This window comes from Moschus berezovskii, chromosome 4 (genome assembly GCF_049115385.1).
Source record: "Moschus berezovskii isolate FMDL1 chromosome 4, NW_MosBer_1.0, whole genome shotgun sequence".
NCBI lineage: Eukaryota > Metazoa > Chordata > Mammalia > Artiodactyla > Moschidae > Moschus > Moschus berezovskii.
The window spans coordinates 102,603,307-102,623,382 of NC_142463.1; the positions used below are offsets into that span (position 1 = coordinate 102,603,307).

Below are 20,076 nucleotides of genomic sequence, written 5' to 3' on the forward strand. Positions count from 1 at the left end.
ATCAAGCCTTCAACCCCATCAGGGACCCTGGCTGTTTATCAGTTCTGCTCCACGTGGGGCCACCCACTGCTCAGGGCCAGGCCCGCAGGGGATCTTTGGTGCGGGGAGGGGCCTTGCGGTGCCGGCCCACTGTCCCAGCCGCTGTTCCAGATTGCAAACCCCATTTCCTCATCTGTCTGCCCCACTCAGATGTGCGTGTGTGTGGGTCATCCCATTAGACACCGCGTCTCCAGCGCTGCAGCAAGCAGGCCAGCTGACACAGGTCTCAGGAGGCGTCTTGAACGGAGGCCTCCTGCTGCCTCCGGAAGAGCCCTCCCGAACCCAAGGTAAGCCTGAAACAGTTCCAGATGTCAACAGAAGCAACCAGGGGCCCCTGGGCAGAAGGACTTTTCACCTCTTTGTAGGAATGCAAGAGCTGAGCATGAGGAACCTTCCAGGTAAGGCTGCACCTGCCTTCCTCCACCTGCTTCCCTCCCCCCTGCAGAAGGATGGAGCCCAAGGCCCCTCCCCCTCTCAGAAGACTTCCTTGCTGCAGCCATACCACACTGGCTCCAGCTGTGCTGACCACCAGTGCAGAGCAGAGTGTAATCAGAGACAACCAGAGCCCACCCCCAGGGCCTGAGGGTCTCCTTTCCCCCTTCCAGAACACCCCGTGCTCCTGTCCTCTCAGGCTGGTTGACCACATCACCCAGGCCCAGGATGCTGACTCTGGCCAGCTTTTGGCTCCGACCTTTATAGAACACTGGGGCTGAGAAAATCAATTGTGTTAATAGGCAATGCTCTCCACTGGAGATGAGGTCCTAAAGAAAACCGTATGTAAAACAAAGTGGCAAGTGGTGAGCTCTGTAATGTTTCTTTTGTTCCAAGACTTTCACACGTTTGTCCGGAGTTCAGGGCTTTCAAACCACACAAGGTTTTAAGTGATCGTTATAAAATCCTTTCTTTTCCCAAAGGCAGGGTAGTAAGGATTAAGTTTGACTACTGAAGACAGCTTTGTTGTAAATGGTCTCTAATGTCACAAAGCAGCTTGTAAAGACAGGCTTATTAAACAAGTTTCTTGGGTTGCAAATCATTGGAAGCAATCACATGCTGTGTTCATTTGTTCAACCCAGTATCCATTTGTATGTTTAAAGAAGTGATGCATATGAACACTGTTTCCAGTGCCCACAAGAAAGCTGGCTTATGGTAAAGGACATCCCAGGAGGTCTGTGAAGAAATCAGAGTGAAGGTGAGCGAAGGCTTCTGGGGTTTTCCACATCTTTTCTAAAAAGTCATTCATGGGAACCCGTGTCCAGAGAAGAATGGATATGATTTATTGGCAAAGCCCAAAGGAACCTCACCCAGCTGTGCAACGCTGTCATCCTACAGAGAGATCAGGTGGCCTGCATAGAGAGACGGCATCCTGTGACTCCCCCCCCCCCCCGCCCAACCGTGAACCTCACACAGTAGGCTAGCTCTCTGATTGGGAGCCATTCTTGTGCTTGTAGATGAGGCTCGGGTGTGATGGGACAAGGGCATGTGGTGGAGGGGAGCTTTTGAAAAAAACTTTTTGAGTTTTTGAAAATTATCGCCAAGAAGGAAAGAACTTACCAGGAAGAACAGGGAATGCAGATTGTAGTTCTGTTCAGGGGAGAGTCATATTCTAGATAGAGTCTTAGACTCTGGGACGATCAGTCCTTGGTGGTGGCCTTTCCTGTGTCCTCCCTTGGCTTCTGCCCCTGGAGTCACCCCCGTGGAGGCGGCTGGAACATCTCTCAGCCTCCCCAGGAGGGGGTCCTGCTGAGCATAGCCAGGTGCCCGCCTGTCCCCTGGATGCTGCCCTCCCCTCACTATTTCTCACCTGTCTTCCCCAACGCCACATAATCCACTCCAACAGGCACTCTTTCCTGGGGTGGAAATCAGAGATGCTGATAATGGAAAAGTAGGATACATGTATGACCTGTCCAGCTACATCACGGTACACTTGTTAGGATGTTGGTAAGCATCTTGATCCAACTTTTGTGTTATTTTCCCTCTTCAGTTCTGTTGGGATCCCAATTCTGATTGGGTCCTGGTAGGTACAGATTATAGGAAGACTGGTGTATTCTTGTCCCTGATATTTATTAGCCCTATGCGCTTGCCTACATACAGAGGATTATTACAAAGATCCTCTAAGTCGTGTCCGACTCTTGCCACCCCATGGACTGTAACCCACCAGGCTCTTCTTCTGTCCATGGGATTTTTCCAGGCAAGCATACTGGAGTGGGTTGCCATTTCCTCCTCCAGGGGATCTTCCCGACTCAGGGATGGAGCGCAGATCTCCTGCATATCAGGTGGAGTCTTTACCGACTGAGCCACCAGAGAAGCCCCACAGATGATGACTTCGAGGATTAGAGAAGCTGAAAACACGTCCTAAAGTTTCACAGTGAGCTAACAGAAAAAAACCAGACAGCAAACGTGCCTCACTTTGCTGGTCCTTCCTACCCCGCAGGAGCTGAGATAGCACCCAGGGGGCACAGGTGGGAAGGCGCTGCGGCCCAGCTCTTGCCGGGTAGGAAGGACCAGCAAAGTGATCGCGAGGCCCTGGCAGCCAGCATGAACCTGGCCAGGCGACACTCCCGGGCCAGCGAGCCTGCGCAGAGCGGGGTGTCGGCCCGGACACCGCCGCCGCACTGCGCATGCTCCGACCTGGCCAGACGCGCACCGGCGGGGAGGCGGGGCCCATTCTCGGCCCCGCCCCCGCCAGCCGAGGTCCGGCCCCGCCGCCTCGGGCGTCCCGTCAGGCGGCCCTGGCGCCGAGGCCCCGCCCCCGCCATGGGCCCCGCCCCCAGCCTCGGCCTGGTCCCGCCCCTCCGCGTCCTCGCCGCGCTTCCGCCGAATCCCGGCTCGCGCGGGTCTCGAACACTCTGCCAGGCCCCACCCCCAGGCCTCGGCCCCATCTCCACCCCGCCCCCGCCCAACGCCAGGCTCCCTCTGCGCCTTGAGGTCCTGCGCTGCGAGCTCCTTGTGGTTGGCGGCTTCGGCAGCACGGTGAGTTGTGTGGGTCACCTCCGGCCGAAGTTCGGGGCTCTCCCCGGGGACAGCAGGCGTCTGCAGCCCGTGGGGCAGACCAGCCCCCAGTGGTCCTTCGGGCCCTCCCCCGCTCCCCTTGCCATGGTGGTGGGGCCCGCTCCGACCCCCAGACGCCCCTTGCTAGCCCCAGGAGCGACCAGGTGTGCCCAGGGGTTCCCAGCCTTCTCCCAGCCTGGGGTTCTTCTTCCAAGTAGAATGACAGTGGCCTGGCTTGGGAGTTGAGCTGCTCCTGCCAAACCTCTAGTTGGTCAACACCTGCAAAGCCCGCCTACTCTGCGCTGCTCCCCAGCCTTCTGTTCCCAGGAAGCTTCCAGAACCCCTTCTCTGGCCCTCCTCGCAGGAGGCCCTTAGCAAACCCCCCATACAGAGGCCTCACGCCCTGTACCTTGGTGTGAGAGGAGGGCCCGCCTTTGTATACACTGTGCCCTCATTGCGTCTGTAAACACTAACACGTGGAGAGAGCAAGTGGAAGTTTGAGAGCCACATATGCTGGGCACGGTAATTCCCAAGCACGCGATTAGCACAGCAGAGCAGTTCTCAACTGTACTCCTCGCTGGCTGGGCTCATGAGGAAGCGAAGCGTGGCGTTTCTCTCTGTGTCTCAGCCCTGGCTGACTTTGTTCCGGAAGCACGCTTTGTATACGCGAGCACAGCTTTGGCTTGATTGTGTGGATGGTCACTGGGCAGAGGGAGACTCCTTTGTCCAGAGAAGGGTCACCGCTGCTATTTGCGGAAGAACATGGAGGTGTTGAACATAAAGAGCTGAGGGTTAGACTGGCTTTGAACTCTGCGCCCTCACTCCCAGTATGTCAGCCAGATGCGTCTCTTCATCTCCCAGCCAAGGACGTGATGGTGGGCGGGGGCTGAGTTGCTTTCATGAGTCCCACAGTGCAGAAAACACTCAGGGAGGCAGAGAAGACCTCACAAAGCTTAGCACGCCCTGGGGGGGATCGTCTTTAGGAAAAGGATGTCTGAGCTGCCTCATCCCACCCGCAGCTGGTGGTTGATAACCTTTTAACTCAAGCTTGTCTCAGGAGGCAGTGATGCCAGGTCCACGCTTGCTGAGGTCCAGAGCCCGCGAGGAGAGCTGGCCTGGCTCTGGGAGGCGTTTCATTTCTCCTTGGTTTCTTGGTTTGAGCTAGGAGAGTCGTGTCTCTTACAGTCTGGGGGCAGGGTGAAGTAGGCCTCAAGGGCAGAGCTATATGAAGGTACTTTTCTCGGTGAGCTTTCTTACCATTAAAACACATCCATATCACACAAACTAGACCTAACTGGTGTTATTAGATGCTGCTTTAAAAAGGCCTCACTGTCGGAGATGCAGGTTTAAAGAAATAAAAGCCCCAGGTGTGGACAGTGGTTAACGTCTTATCTTGTTCAGCCGCGAAGGTTCTTGAACCTTTCTTTTCCTGTCTGTCTTGGTCTTGCTTGAGTGCCAGTGGAGCCTCACCTGGGCCTTATCCTCAGCTCAGGCCTGCGCTTCCATGGTTTCCCTTACAGGTCCCACTCAGGGCCCCTCTGTCCTTCCTGCGGAGAGGAGGGCAAGGCAGGCCTGAGGAAGCGTTCCTGTGGACTTCCTCCTCCAGGCCTCTCCTCTTGCTTTTTCAGGAACACCAGTTTACAGTTCTCAGTATTTTTTAATAAACTTCCAAACTGTCTTTATTCTTATTTTGCAGAGGACAAACATTTAGAGGTCAGTGATTCAAACCAAGACTGTTGTTATTTCAGCTCCCTTTTTGGGGGGCATCGATGCCATTTTCAGCTTATATTCTCCTTTGTAGGAAAAGCAGGAAGCAAAACAGTGATTTCTGGATTCTCTTTGCCAGTAAATCCTCTCCCCGGGCCTCCCTGATCGCTCAGTTGGTAAAGAATCCGCCTGCAGTGCAGGAGGCCCTGGTTCGATCTCTGGGTCGGGAGGATCCCCTGGAGAAGGGAAAGGATACCCGCCCCAGTGTTCTGGCCTGGAAAGTTCCGTGGACTGTGTGGGCCATGGGGCCGCAGAGAGGTGGGCACAGCGGAATGACTCTCACGTTCGCTCAGTTTGCCAGGTTTGTTTTCTCTCTGAGCCCGCCTGCCTTCCCGGCCTCAGGGTGCAGTTCCTCTTTTCTGGCCACTCTCCCTGAGGCTTCTGACATCCTCTGGGACCCCTGGGTGCTTGAGGCTTGTGTCTGGGGTCCTATGGCTCTTGTCACAGTCCCCTCTGACCCCCTGTTTCCTGCGTAGTTTCTGGTACAACTGTTTACTGAACGAGCTTGGGTCTTACCACAGATCATCACTTAAATGAAACCTGAAGATTTAAAAATCAGAGACATATAAACATATACTATTGGGTTGGCCAAAAAAAATGTTCAAATGAACTTTTTGGCTAACCCAGTGTTCCATTGGAGGAAAGTGACCTTTTCATGTATACTCACGGTAAATGAACCAAGCCAGTGCCCATTGTTGGTCTGAAAGTGTTCCTGGTTTATCTGGGTGAGGGAATGAGGTGCGAGCTATGTGGGGTGGCTAGTTTTCACTTCTTTGACATCAGTTTTCCCATTCCGTCAGCTCTGGAGGCCTGACTTGGGCATGTTGTTGTTCAGTCACTAAGTCATGTCTGACTCTTTGCGACCGCGTGGACTGTAGCCTGCCAGCCTCCTCTGTCCATGGGATTTCCCAGGCAAGAATAATAGAGTGGGTTGCCATTTCCTTTTCCAGGAATCTTCCCAATCTGGGGATCAAACCTGTGTCTCCTGTATTGGCAGGTGGATTCTTTATATCACTGAGCTACCAGGGAAGCCCTGTATTCGGCTTTGGTAGATGAACATTTGACATCCACTGGTCGAGACAAAATACTGTGAGATGTGTGTTCTGCGGCATTTGGGTAACTGCTGCTTATCTGCTGGTCAGTGGAAAGAAATGGTCTAGTTTTCTTTTAAATTTTCTTAAAATACCAGTATTGTTCAGTCACAAAGTCATATCCAATTCTTTGCAACCCCATGGACTGCAACACTTAAACTTACTTATAGGAGGGTTGTAGGGTTTGGTGAAAGCCACATCAAGAATATACGGGATCCAGTGAATGTCTTACTCCTTTATAACACTGTTAAGATGAATTGCTTAGGAAAGGAATGAAGCATTTCTGTGACATTTTGTAACTTTTGAAGGAACCAGAGTGGTTTTGGCAGACGTGGCTCACGTGTAAATGGGTCACAGACAGTGTCATGTCAAAGTGCTCAGAATCCTTGGCAGTTCAGCCAGTCTGTGGCTGCCACCCTAATGATGTCTGCTCCAGCTGAATATCTAAACACATAGGTTGCCCCAGGGGCCGCTACACAGCAGTGCCGTCCTTGTGTGTGTGTGTGCTGAGTCGCTTCAGTCATGTCTGACTCTTTGCAACCCCGTGGATTGGAGCCTGCCAGGCTCCTCTGACCGTGGGGTTCTCCAGGCAAGAATACTGGAGCAGGTTGCCATTTCCTGCTCCAGGGGATCTTCCCAATCGAGGGATCGAACCTGTGTCTCTTATGTCTCCTGCATCAGCGGGCAGGTTCTTTTCTACTTGGGCCACCTAGGAAGCCTTTGACATCCTTGGCCACGTGCTAAATGTGGACACTTGTTTCTGATACTACAAGTTGTTTTCAGTGAGATTGAAGGCCTAGCAGAGGAGTGGGGGTCTCCAGGCTTCACGTCCCCCTTTTATACCCCGTCTTCCCAGCCTGGAGTAAACTCATGTGGTCTGTGACATAGCTGTGATATAAACCAGTTAAAAATTCTGCAGAAACATTTTCTTAGTGTTGTTACCGTATTGTCATGTGTGTATGTGTGTGGCCGTGAAACAAATTGTGAGAGAGCAGTAAATGCCTAGCATGCTTGCTCTCCTACTTGGAAAATTTTCTTGTTAGAATAATTTCCTACCTGGAACACTTGTGAAGTCAGCAGAGTATCAGCCAGGCTCTGCTGCCTCTTCCCAGAAGTCTAGGGGTGAAACTGAATGCATGGTCCACCAATGGCATGACTCGTAAAAGCCAGCACTTGTTAAATCTATTTGTTTTTATTATAGACATCTATCTGCCAGTCGCAATAATGCATTTATGGACATTTTTCTGTAAGCACAGCGCTGCTGGCAGTTTTTACTGACAAACTGAGTCATATGGATAGTAGTTTAGAAAACTCTTACCTTATTGACGGATCGGGCAATTCCAGCCCTGGACGTTCAGAGGTTTTAGCTGGATGGGAGAGGGAACTGAATCTCGGGGCAGAATATGGGACAAGGCATTTAAATGTTGTAGTTTAATTAAAAAAAAAAAAAACAAACTCATTATTTTTCATTGTTTTTTAAACTTGAGCTACAGATTACCCCCCAAACCAAAGGACTGTAAGGGGCTGAGGGTGTCCCATTCACATCTGGCCCTCTTGTTGGTGTCAGAAGTAAGAGCCACCCCCTGAAACGTGGGCTTTGTTGCTCCTCTTCAAATGAGACATTCATGAGCTGTAGCAGAGCATTTCTCAGAGGTGGTCTGAGCTCTGCTGTCTCAGAATTACTGAGGGTGCTGGTTAAAAAGGAGATTATTGGATCAGAACCCAGGAGGCTGTCTTTGCAAGCTCGCCAGGGACCCTAATGTTTGAGCATCTCCCAGGCAGTCTTTAGAGTCTCCACCACCCCCCTTATCACGGTGGAGAAGAGCTCTCCAGCCCACACGGGCTCCGGGCTCCCTCCCAGATGGGTCTGCCCGCAGCCGGCGTCACTGTTCTAAGTCGCCTGTGCTTGTGGATCTGTGTATGGTTTTGTAAGTCCTCAGAGACATGTGAATCTCTTCGAATTGCACACCCGACATGTTATCCCAGCTTTATAGTGTTCGGTCTTGTGGTTATGACAGAAGATGCAGATATTACCAAAACTTTGGCATTAGTTTTACAAACAAATGCTAAGCAGTGACAGCCGTATTATATTTCACGCCCATCTTTCCTTCTGAGTGGCTGGCCTGTGTTTTTCACCCTCTGGGTACAAGCATTTTTATGGTCTCAGGTCAGGGTTAACTTCCATATGTACAACCGAATACATTTTTGGGGAACTGAACTGAACTTTTACTGATGATGTGCTGGAGTTGTGGGTGGGAGAACCATGGGAGGGGTTCTGGTGATGCTGTTTCCTGGCTGGGTGGCTTTGGGTAGCTGCTCACCCCCCACTCGCCTCCTCTTCTGTGGGATGGCTGTGATCACATGGACTCGGCCCCCCTGGACGAATGTAAGCACGGGAAGTCATGGATGGCTGTTTGTGAAGCAGGAAGCACAACCTGGATGGAACTTTTAATTTGGAGCCGTAGACTCATAAGACGATGAGACTTACTGTGAAAAGGGCGAGGAACCGACCAGAACCCTTGTTTCCCTCCCGTCTGGTGAGCATCCTGCTTTTCAGTTCGGTTCAGTCGCTCAGTCGTGTCCGACTCTTTGCGACCCCATGGACTGCAGCACGCCAGGCCTCCCTGTCCATCACCATCTCCTGGAGCTGCTCAAACTCATGTCCATCGAGTCGGTGATGCCATCCCACCATCTCATCCTCTGCCGTCCCCTTTTCCTCCCGCCTTCTGTGTTTCCCAGCATCAGGGTCTTTTACTTTCGGTCCAGTCAGCATCCTTGTTTTCCCCTCATCCAGTCAGTATTCTCGTCCATATACCCCACCCCAACCAGTCAGCATCCTACTTTTACACGATTACACTACCTGAGCCCTCACTTGGGGTGTCACATGCAGGGTTAAGGTTGTAGCCACTGGGAACAAGACTGACTCAGTTTGGACCTGGTACTACGAGTTACTGTGTATGACCTGAGTGAGGGCACTTAACCTCTTCTAAGCCTTGGTTTCTCCAAAACCCAGGAGAATGGCACTGTCGTTCTTAGGGCTGTTGTGGGTTATTGGGAGAGAATTCCATCCGGGGGGAATCAGCCCAGGCCTGGCGCGTGGAGAACACTGAATGATGACCGTAGCTGGTATTTGTTAACTCAGCCACAAAACTGTCTCTGGTGGAGGCAGGACTGGGGGTAGGGTCTTGGTTGGGCTCCCCCTCCGCTGTGTCTGTGAACCCGCGTGTCTGTGGCCCCGTTGGATCTGGAGGGTCATGAAGCCTGGTCCTGATTTGCCAAGTCTCTAAAACCCCTTTCGTCTCTAAGGAGGTGGTTTGCCCAGCTGCCTGTTGGCAGTTTTTACAGTGGATGATTTGGGAGCCGCCGAGGTGGCTGGCCTCCAGGTGCTTCCGCTCAGTGGCAGAGCTCTGAGTGTCCAGAGGTGCTTTGCCGACAGCCGGCTTGTGCTCTGTGGGTGTGGAGCCGGCGGGGGGCTTAGCGAGCGCGTTCCCAGTGGGCACCTCCCGGCTGCGACGGTCCCGAGTCACTGTCTTCAGGAGGTTTGACCTAACCTGTTAAATTGAAAGAAATTCCTGGAGGACCAGACCCGGACTCCGACTCTATGGCCACGGCCGGGAACCAGCAGCGACACCAGCATATGACACTGTCTTCCTGCGTGGACTCCCCTGGGGGCTCAGATGGTGAAGCGTCTGCCTGCAGTACTGGAGACCCGGGTTCAACCCCCGGGTCGGGAAGATCTCCTGGCGAAGGGAATGGCAACCCACTCCAGTAGTCTTGCCTGGAAAATCCCATGGATTGAATGGCCTGGGAGGCTACAGTCCATGGGCTCGCAAAGAGTCAGACACAACTGAGCGACTTCACTTTCACTTTCCCGCGTGAAGGGTAATGAGGGCCAGCAGGTGAGCTTTGTCAGAGTTTGATCTGCAGTGATTTTTGTGTGCATGGGGAAGTGGGCCTTATTTTTGGGTCTTTTTACCCTCATGTTGGGTTCAGCCTGATAGAATACCATTCCAGAAGGTTCTGGCCAGTGCAATGGTGACACCCTCATACTTTTTTGAAGGCCTGCTGGGAACTTCACCCAGTCAGTCCCAGGGAATCCTCGAGGTCACTGCTGAGGGGGACACTCAGGGTCTTTGTCTTGCCTGTGAGTGTGTGGCCTGCACAGGGCCCTGGAGTAGGAGTGATCAGCCCAGGTTTATTTGTAACTAGTGCGGGCATTTCCCATTCCCCTTGCAAGCCACCTTTGCAGCCGTGAAACCGGGGTCCTGTCAGAAGTCCTTTTCGGGGTCAAAACATGGTGTAAAGATACATGCCTGTATTTCAGGAGGTGCTGTCACATGCAGTCTGTCGGGCTAGTGCTTTGGGGTCCACTTGGGGGCGTTTCTGGTGGGGAGTGTGGGGTGATGGAGGGACAGTGGGGGAGAGGCCCAAGTTAAGGATCCCCTTTGTTAAAGAGAGGATCCAGCGTTTGGTGTGTATGTGTTTTATTCCCATAAGACAGTCCTCCGGGAAGTGGGAAGTAGGGGCAAGCTGGCTGTGGAGGGGAGTAGGCCCTGTCTGTCAGGCCTGGCATTTGTGTTCTGAAGCTGGGAGATTGCCTTACTGTACCTGTTCGTTTGGGCAGAAATGTCAGTGGGGAGGAGTGAAGCTCATTAACAGGCCTCCCCATCCCCAGCCCGCATTCCATGGGGTTACCTGTGCTTTCCTGCAGGTAGTTTCAGAATCCGTACAATGAAACTGTCAAGCCTGGGGTGTGCAATCACATCAGAATGTAGATTACCAATAAGGTGCATGCTCAGCCTCCTCAGATGCAGGTCACAGACCGTGGGACTGGCCGAGTGGCCGGGGAGCCCACGCTGGAGGATGAGAGGCAGCGGCCAGGGAGGGAGGCCCAGGTGGTCTCTGCTGGTCCCAGTGGGTGTGATCAGGGAGGCGGGGGAAGGGGGAGAACAGGTGCTGCCTGGCGACATGCCCACAGCCAGACTCCGCCCGAGGTTGCCACGTGCCGCACTGGTCGCCTGGCTCCGGCATGCTGGAGGGGTGGTGCTGGGGGGACAGGGACTCCAGGAGCCGGTGTCCTGGAAGTGAACAGCGACCCTTCCTCCTGAGGCTTTCCACACTCAAGTGGAAGTTCCTTGAATAAAGTGCGAGGCACAGAAATGATGTATTTCCCAAAGTTACTGAATTTAGCCAGCCATCCTGAGCAAAGCCCATGTGTGCTATTCTTTATTGTACAGAAGAATCTGTTTCTGTCACCACTGTGTTATCATCAGATTAAGCTGTCGACTCAGATGGATGGTGAGTCGAGGCGGCCGCTGGCTGATTGCTGGACCCGCACCGACCATCCGTCTCCGGGCCGCCCTGAGGGCAGGGGCTGCTGGGGAGGAGGGCAGTGGCGGGCAGGGTGGGGGTTCACTGAAGGGTGGCTGTGCCCAGCAGGGGGCTGTTGAAATTTGTTGCAAGAATGGTTACTTAGAACCAAATGCAGGTTCTAAAATGAAATATTTTTGAAATGCAGCATTATCCACCCCTCTGACTACTGGTGTGGTTGCCTTCTGCCCCCAGAAGGACAGGCTCCGGAGAGCCGTGCATTCTGTCCGTCCTGGGCGGCCAAGGTTTAATGGGATGCAGGACTTTTCTGGGCTGACACTGGGGACCCTGGGCAGGCTGAGTGGTTGATAGCCCTGGACACGCTCAGTCCTGGGTTGGGGGTGACATGCTCGCTGTCGCCCCACCACCAGCTTGAACCCACGTGGGCCCTGAGTCACAATCAGGAGTTCAGTTTCCCTAAACTAAAAGTACGGGCTTTTTTAAAGGCTTCCTCTTAGGTGTTCCTAACCTGTTTATTTTTGCCATGAGTATGATGAGAACGTGTCCTGGAGCCTCTGTCCTGGCCTTGTGGACTGAGAACTTGCTGCTGTCCATGGTATCCTCTGGACCGTTTGTCAGGCCAGAAAAGCCTCCTAAGGTTACAGTTCTGATTTCCTCGTGGTGTTCTCTCCTGTCTATTCAGGTTTCTTGCTCAGAAACCTTCTTTGGGCGCGGGGTGCTTTTACACATGGCTGTGGACAATCCAGGCGGGGTGGATTCTGGAGAAGGTTAGTGAGATATTCTTTTGCATTGGCCGGAAATCATGTTTCCAGTGGTTTCAGATGTAGAAGAAGCTATTTGACGTGCCTCAGTCCTGCTCTGGTGTTCGTGTGGCAAAGCCTACTTCTTAGGGAAGCTCCGAGGCCTGGCTGTGCGGTGTCTGCTCCATTTTGCTGTCTGGGTGCCCACTGCTGCCCTGTGGCTAGGCACAATGGGGCCCTGGCACCGGGCTGCCCGGGGCTGAGCTCGTCTGGAGGGTCACCTGTTGGAAGCCAGGCTGTGCAGGCCAGGCTGGCTCTGTCAGCTCTCAGATTGGAGGCTGTCTCTTGGGGTGGAGAGAAAAGTCCACATGGACTCTGGGTTCATACGGCTGACCTTTCCCATCTCCTGTCCCTTCGCCACTGATGGAGGTGCTGCCTGGCTCCAGCCTCCGCTGCCTGGGTCCTTTCTGCCTGGTGCACCCCACGCCGTCTCCCTGCTTCTGTCCCTGAGCCCTGCTGCCCCACGGGGCCCTGTACGCTGGGCTCCCAGGCAGACACAGGGAGTGAGGACCGCGTCCTCCTCCTCCTGTTGGAGGCAGGGGTGTGGAGATGCTCCAGGAGATCCTCTTTCCCACCCAGGCCCCAGAGGAACACGAGCCTGCCTGGCTCCTGTTGGCACCACTTTTAGCCCCAAGGCCCTCCAGGTTTGTTCTGGCAGCTTCTCTAGAAACCTGTGCATCTGCTCTTTGATCTCAGAGTAAAGGGTGGGAGGCTCCAGAGACTCTTGCCTAGGGATCCTCTTCTGATTCAGCCTGATCATAGACCCTGTCTGTTCCCAGGCTCTCCCTGAATCCTTCCCAAGGCCCCACCCTTCTAGAAGCCTCTTCAGCCCCTGTAATGTCTGCTCCCCTTGGGCTCATCACACGTACACTCGGGTTTCTGGTTGACTTGTATTGTTCTTGTCTCTTGAAGCTGGCATTCTGTCTTGGAAACTCTCCGTGGCCTGGTGTGGGGTTTCAACCCGATGCACGGCCCAGCGAAGGATTCAGGGCACAGGTTCCTATGGATAGAACACGCCCCTAAGATTCACATGTTGAAGCCCTGACCCCCACTGTGACTGTACTGGGAGATGTGGACATTAGGGGATTATTTAGAATAAATGAGGGTTGAAGAAGGGGCCCTGATCCAAGTAGGATCGGTGGCCTTATATGAAAAGAGAGGGTGATCTTACTGGGCAACAGGTGGCTGCCTACAAGCCAGGAAGAGTGCCCTCACCAGAAACCAAATCAGCTGGAACCTTGATCTTGGACTTGCCAGTCTCCAGAGCTGTGAAAAAATAAATTTCTGTCTGTTAAGCCACTTAGTATGGGATATTCTGTTATAGCAGCTCAGTCTGACTAATACAAGGTGAGGTGCAGACTAAATAATGTTACTTCAAAAGCACAGAACTCATGAGGGGTTTGTGTATGAAGTTGGCATTTGGAGATAAAGATAACTTGGTAATCAGTGTTCAAAAACAGGACTGTTTGCAGGTTTAGCTCTTGGCATCCCCAAAAATGTGTGTATCAGAGTAAAAGAAAACAGGATGAACAGAAACCCAAGTCTTATTACCGGGATCCCAGAAGTTTCAGAAAGGAAATCTGGCAGATTTGGTCAAGACACCGGAGGGCCAGTGGACCATGGACAGGCCTGGTGTCATCCTGGTGCTGGGCAGACCCTGCTGGACTGCGGTCAGGACCCCAGGCCCTGAGGGCAGCTGGGAGGTGGGACTGGAGTAAATACTGGATGACTGGGTTTCTTAAGCACGAAGAGGGGTTATCGTACTGGCCTACAGCCTCAGCTTGTTAGTTGGGAGTTTCTGTTTCTTTTTTATTTTTTCTCGGTCCTGGGTCAGTTCGTACTCTGCTCCTGCTGGAACCGAGGAGCAGCACGTGGTCATTCTGTTGGGCTCTAGCGAGGATCCTAAGAACCATGCGGTTTGCTGCTTTTCATGCTAAGGTGTCTTGAGGATTTTTGGAGGACTCTGTAGAGTTGGGGACTAAGCAGGGCACTTCTCCCTGGAAGCCTGCCAGCCCACACTTCACCCGACTGGCCTACGTTAAAACTGTGGCCATCAGTGAGGGGATGTAGTAAATAAAGGTGGGAGACTTAGATTTACTCCTGCCCAGGTCGCCAGTTTGCCAGAAGCCACAGTGTGTGTTGTGGGTCTGTAGAACGTCTCAAACGTGTGGGTATTTTTACGATTGTTGCAAGGAATGCTGAAGTTGTGACCTTTCACCATTTCTGATCTTCGACCCTTTGCGTCTTCAGAGGGTGACCGGCGCTCTGCTCCCAGGCCCGCTCGGGGCCCAGCGGTGGCTGGGAGAGACTGCTGTGTTTGTCGAGGAGGGGCTGGGGTCTGGGGCGGGGCTGTGTGCTCTGCTCAGTGCCCTACTGTTAACACCTGAAACGTGGGTTTGGATCCTCAGTTATGTTTTATTTATCAGCACAGCTGTGCTTGTCGTTTAATTCCGTACTGAGAGTCTAATCATATGATTAACCTTGAGGCCCCTCTTGTAATTACTAGTGATTGATTCTGTTTAACCTTGAAATCAATAAGAGGAGCCTCGTGGTGTGGCGTGCAGTCCGTAAACAGGGTTCTGTAACAGTAGCAGTACCAGTTTGTCCCCAGAGCAGATTGGATGGAGCTCCACATGGGACCCGTTTTATATACCTGCTCTGGTGTCCTGTTCCTTCCGGGACTTGCATTGCTACCCCAAGTGCCGCCAGCGTGCCCTGGCCCCAGCCGGCAGGGCGGGACGTGCAGCCATCGGTCTGGGAGCGCCGAAAGGTGAAAACACTTCAGGCAGTTCAAAGTATATCTTACAAGTGTGCGTTGGGCCTTCGGGATGTTATATCGAAAAGCCCAATTGTACAGTTACCATGGGAACCCAATTAGAATAGATTGCTTGATTTTGGGGGGACGGCGGTCTTGCATCTTGACCAGAAATCTAATGAGTTTTAACTGTTTTCACGTTCCTATGCTGACTTGCTCCACCAAAGCATTATTTCTTCACCCTCCTCTTTGTTTCCAGCTTTAGCCGAAATAGGAAAAAAGTTCTCTGGTGGTGGTTTAGGAGGAAGTCTCCTAGAGAGATGTGACAGGTTTGTGTGGCAAAGTTCGTGCGGGTGATGGTGGCGGCAGGGCAGACAGGCATTTTCTTTTGATGACTCGGGTGTGCTCCTGTCCCTCCCTTTTGCCCTGGGCGTCAGGTGGGGAAAGAGGTGTGCAACTCTGTTCGGTCCCGTGTTTGCAGGCGGGCGATTGGCTTCTGAAAGGCCCTGGGTTTTCCTGATGGAGAGCGCAGGTGGGTGGGCAGGGCGAGATCACAGGACCCTTCCCTCCACACCTGTATTCCTGTCCCTGTCTGGGCTCAGCAACTGTGCACTCCTAAAACTTCCTAGAGACTCCAGAGTCATACGTCAGTACAACGTTGAAAATGTTTTAAATATTTACTATTTCATTTAAGCAACACTAAACATTTTTGTTGCTCAAGTGTTGTATTTAATATATTCTTACTGCTTTTCTGTCTCCCTGTTCTATAAATTACAGGAAAGGAGTGTTGAAATCACCAACTGTTGCTGGAGATGTGTCTGTTTCCTATTGTGTTCTCTGTTCTTGCTTCATCTGTTTCAAAGTCTTTTATTCGGTGCATGCATATTTAGAATTTTTACGTCCTTTTCGTGAATTAACCCTTTTGCTCTTAATGGCCTTTAGTCTTAGCAATTTCCTTGTTTTGAAATTATGTGTTTGATATTCAGATAGCCACTCCAGCTTTCTTTCCATTACCGTTTCTGTGGTTAATGTTTTCCCGTTCCTTCACATTTTATCTTTACATTTAATACATGTTTCTTATAGACAGCTTGCTAATCGTAAGGTCTTTTTAAAACTGAAGTATTCAGACTACTAACATGTTATGTAATTACCAGTGTGGTTGGGTTCAAGGGCACCACCTTGATACTTGTTTTCTCCTTGTTCTGTTTGTTCCTTCACTCTTCTCCCTCCGTTTTCCTGCCTTTATTCAGATTATTTGAATATATTTTTAAAATGATTTCAATTTACCATGTATCTACATTGGCTCTTATTGGCTCTAGGGTGTATAATGGTCATAATTAGCTCATCATAGTCTGCATTCACATTGTATTATTCATCGTCATGTAGAGTGTAAGAACCTTCCATGAGTATATTTCAATTTCTCTCATCCTATTTCTTGGGGGATTATATTTAGTTGGAATGTTTTATTTCTACATATGTTATAAACTCCAAAATATACTTTTATTGTTTTTGTTTTAGGCAGTCCATTGTCTTTTAAAGAGATTAAAATTGGAAAGGCACTTTTATATTTATTTGCATATTTACTATTTGCATGCCCTTCACTCTTGGGAAATATAAATTTCCATCTGGCAGTCCTTTTTTATGCTTATGGAACTTGCACCAATGTGTCTCAGATAAAGGTCTGCTAATATGTGAATTGTCTTACCTTTGGTTTTTGAATAAGGCTTTATTTTCACTTTCATTCTTGAAAGATATTTTGCCTCTCACAGAGTCTAGATTGACCCTTTCCCCGTTTTCATGCTTTAAGTATGTTCCGTTGTGTCCTGCCTTGCATAGTGTCTGATGATCAGTTTGCTGTCCCTCTTAATTTTGTGCCTCTGTGTGAAATTGTCTTTTCCCACCTCTTCTGACTGTTTCTCAGGTTTTTTTCTTTAACACTTCTTTTTAGCAATTTTGTTTATGATTTGTCTTGGTTTAGTTCTTTATGTTTTCGTCTGCTTTGGTTTCATTGAGTTTCTTGCAATAGTGAGTATAGGTGTTAATCAAATATGAAGAAATAGTCATTGTTTCTTCAAATAATTTTCTGCCTTTTTCTAGGACTCCCAATTGCATGTGTTAGACTGCTTAATGTTGTCCCACGTCTTCCTGTGGTCTTTTTCTCTCTTCCTGGATAGTTTCAAAAATGTTGTGTGTTCATTTTTGCTCACTTCCCCCCTTCTCTTGTATCTACTGTGTTCCTCACATCAGAGTTTTCAGTTTAGATAGTCTGTTTTCCGTCTGCACTCCATTTGGGTCTCTCTTACATCTTCTATGTTTTTCATCATGTTTCTGTTTTCTTCTCTCTTCTTGAACATAGGAGACATATTCATTGTAGCTGTTTTAACCCGGGCAGGCTGGCTTCAGAGTCTGGGACCTTTAGTGCATGGATTTCGTGACAGCATTTTGGCTGACAGAAGACTTTTCTGTTTGTTCTCTGATTCTTTGCTGTATTTAGATCATTGTGGTTGCCAGAGGACCATGTGCTAGTAACAAAAATTGAATATGGCAGGAAACCTAGACTAAGGAGAGCTTGAAGTGAAAGTGAAGTCGCTCAGTCCTGTCTGACTCTGTGACCCCACAGACTGTAGCCCGCCAGGCTCCTCTGTCCATGGAATTCTCCAGGCAAGAATACTGGAGTGGGTAGCCATTCCTTTCTCCAGGGGATCTTCCCGATCCAGGGATTGAACCCACGTCTCCTGCATTGCAAGCAGATTCTTTGCCATCTGAACCATCAGAGAAGCCCAAGGATAGCTTTTGCAGGTCCAAATGAATCTGAAATAGAGCTTACAGGTGGCCATGATGAAAAGGGAAGAGGATGTGATTAGTGACTATCACCATTCAGGAGAGAGAGACCTTTTCCTGTGGAGGAGTTTGTCTAGGAATTTTAGAATAAGGGATGGTAAGCGATTTAATGTTGGCTTTAAAAAAAATGCAGGAATGGTTTGGTTTGATTTTGTTGTGAGTCCTCACTGGAAGCCAAGCGTATCACATTGTTGCTCGGGGAACTCAGAAGGATGGTCCAGGTGGATCGCACTGCTGGCCCTCCTTGACGCAGGGGCAGGGCACAGGGAGAGGCCTGACTGCAGGGGGTGTCTCAGGGTGGGTCTGTGTCACCCGGCGTTCTGTGGAAGCAGAGGGCAGCCGCAGGGTGGCCGTTGGAGCCGTCCCTCATGGTCTTGCTCAGCTCTGACTTCTGCTGGATGTGAGAGGCACTGGGGGAGAGTGGAGCGCCCCAGGTGAGGGCTGCAGATATGGCTGTTCCTCGTCTGATCTCTGTGCCCACATGTCTCCGTTGAGAATGGCCCGGCCCCAGCAGCCCTTGGCCCCCTGTGGCTCTTGCTCCTCCCAGTGGCCCCACCTTCTGGGTTCTGGTGACACCTCATCTTCCCAGCATCCCCCGGGATGAAAGGTGGAAGCAGCCAAGTCCTGAGGGGGCTCACACTCTCCTGCTGGCCTCGTGATGCTCCTGTTCCTTGTGTGTCGGCCTGCTTCTGGTGTTTAAAGGGCCTGGGGGTTTTCCTGCTTATGTTAGGTAGATCCAGGTCAAGGCTGGGAGTGACTCATGGGTGAGTGACACATAGGTATTTGGAGATGTTGGTAGAAACAAGTTGTGCTTCTGTTAAGAAATTTAAAGCAGTTATTTGGGGTTTTACTCCCAAGGAGGGATTCCCAGGTGGCTCAGTGGTAAAGAATCTGCCCACCAATACAGGAGACCTGCGTTCAATCTCTGGATCAGGAAGATCCCCTGGAAAAGGAAATGGCAATCTACTCCAGTATTCTCCATGGGAAATCCCACAGAGAGGAGTCTGGTGGGCTCTTGTCTGTGGGGTTGCAAAGATTCGGATGTGATTTAGTGACTAAACCACCACCATCTCCAAAGGAGGATGATTCCAGCCAGCTCCATATGGAAAGGACAGAAATGGGAATTCAGAGAAAATTAAGGGCATTTTCAGTTCTTGTCACCGCTGTGGTTTTAAATGTGTAGTGTCAACAGAAAGGTAGTTTGCTGAGGGCTCTGACATTGGTGTTTCATGCTGTCTAAGAGGAGACCAGACCGTGGAAGAGTGCATTTCTCCCAGCTGAATGTACAGCCACTGCCGGTGTATCTCCGACCAGCCTGGACCTTCCTCGCTGATGTTTAACAGAGATGAAGACCGCATTACCCCCCGTGTTGCCCTCTGTCCAGCGATGCGGAGAGCTCTGCACGTGAGAGCTGAACCGCTGTCTGGGGGCGCGTGTGAGCCGCTCCGCACGTGGCGCAGCGGGCCGGGCTGTCTCCGTGCCATGTGCACACCCGGGAAGGTCAGCAAAGGCCAGCGCGTCCCTGCGCTGTGCTCCTGGACCGGCACGGCGCTGTCAATCAGCTGCGCTCCCGCATAAACTAGACGCTGGCAGAGCGTGCCCGTGTTCGCAGAAGCGTGTGCAGACGCGGGGGTTGCGTCGGGGTGTGCCCGCGCCCGCACGGGTGTCACACGTGCATACGGAGCGCGTGGCTGAGACTGTGCTGATGCTGCCCCGGGTGCCCCCGCTGGCCGGTGCCTCCTGTCGCGTGTGAGTGTTCACAGCGCCCCGGTGACGCCGCGTGTCTGCAGTTCCTGCGGAACTAAAGTCGAAGTGCGTTCCCTCAGGACGTTTGCAGTTAGGTATAAATTTTAGTCTGCACGTACAGATATCCATAGTGTGCTGGTTTCCAGCGGGAGACTGATCTGTTTTTGTTTTTGTTTTCAGTCTCAGATGATTGAGTTTCGAAAGTTTCTCAGCATAATATTCAGCTTCTGGGAAAAGTGTTCCTTGCTCTTTCCCATCACCAGGTACACATTTCCAGGTTTTGTCAGTTTTCCATTTTGTGGAATTTTGACTTCAGGGTTCTTTGCTAGATTAATTTGACCTTTCCTGTTCTTCTGATGCAGATGTTTTCTTTCCTTCTTTCTTTCCCTCCCTCTTTGGTCCTCCCCTTTCTTACTTTCTAAAATTTTGCGTTGTTTGAAGCCCACTGAGGAGTATATGAGACGCACGTGTAAGCCGTGGAGGGAAAGTCACGAGCATGACCCCTGTCACCTCCGCACCAAGTGGCGTTTGTCTGGGCGCCTCCTCTCCTTCCCCAGCCCCGAGCAACGCGCACACTCGGTTGCTCAGGATTTTGTTTCATCAGTTTAAACATTTCATTTCATTTTCTTCTGGTTTCTGAAGCTTCTGTGGAGACGTCAGCTGTCAGCCTTGTTGTTGCCCCTTTGACAGTAGTGGGAACATTTTACTCTGGTTGCTT

The 20,076-nt window shown here is 51.3% G+C and overlaps 2 protein-coding genes across 10 annotated transcripts in view; one reads left to right on the forward strand and one right to left on the reverse strand.

Annotated features, from left to right (window-relative positions):
• LOC129556737 (myomegalin-like) overlaps positions 1-20,076 on the reverse strand; it is a 631,881-nt gene that overhangs the window by 257,149 nt on the left and 354,656 nt on the right.
• The window catches only part of LOC129535562 (NBPF family member NBPF4-like), a 204,382-nt gene continuing 187,230 nt past the window's right edge, over positions 2,925-20,076 (forward strand). For 8 of the 9 annotated variants that reach the window (XM_088835694.1, XM_088835696.1, XM_088835692.1 and 5 more), the window contains exon 1: positions 2,925-3,009. The gene's annotated coding sequence lies outside the window, so the exon portion shown is untranslated. The remainder of the gene's footprint in view (positions 3,010-20,076) is intronic. The other variant, XM_088835701.1, reaches the window with a different exon arrangement.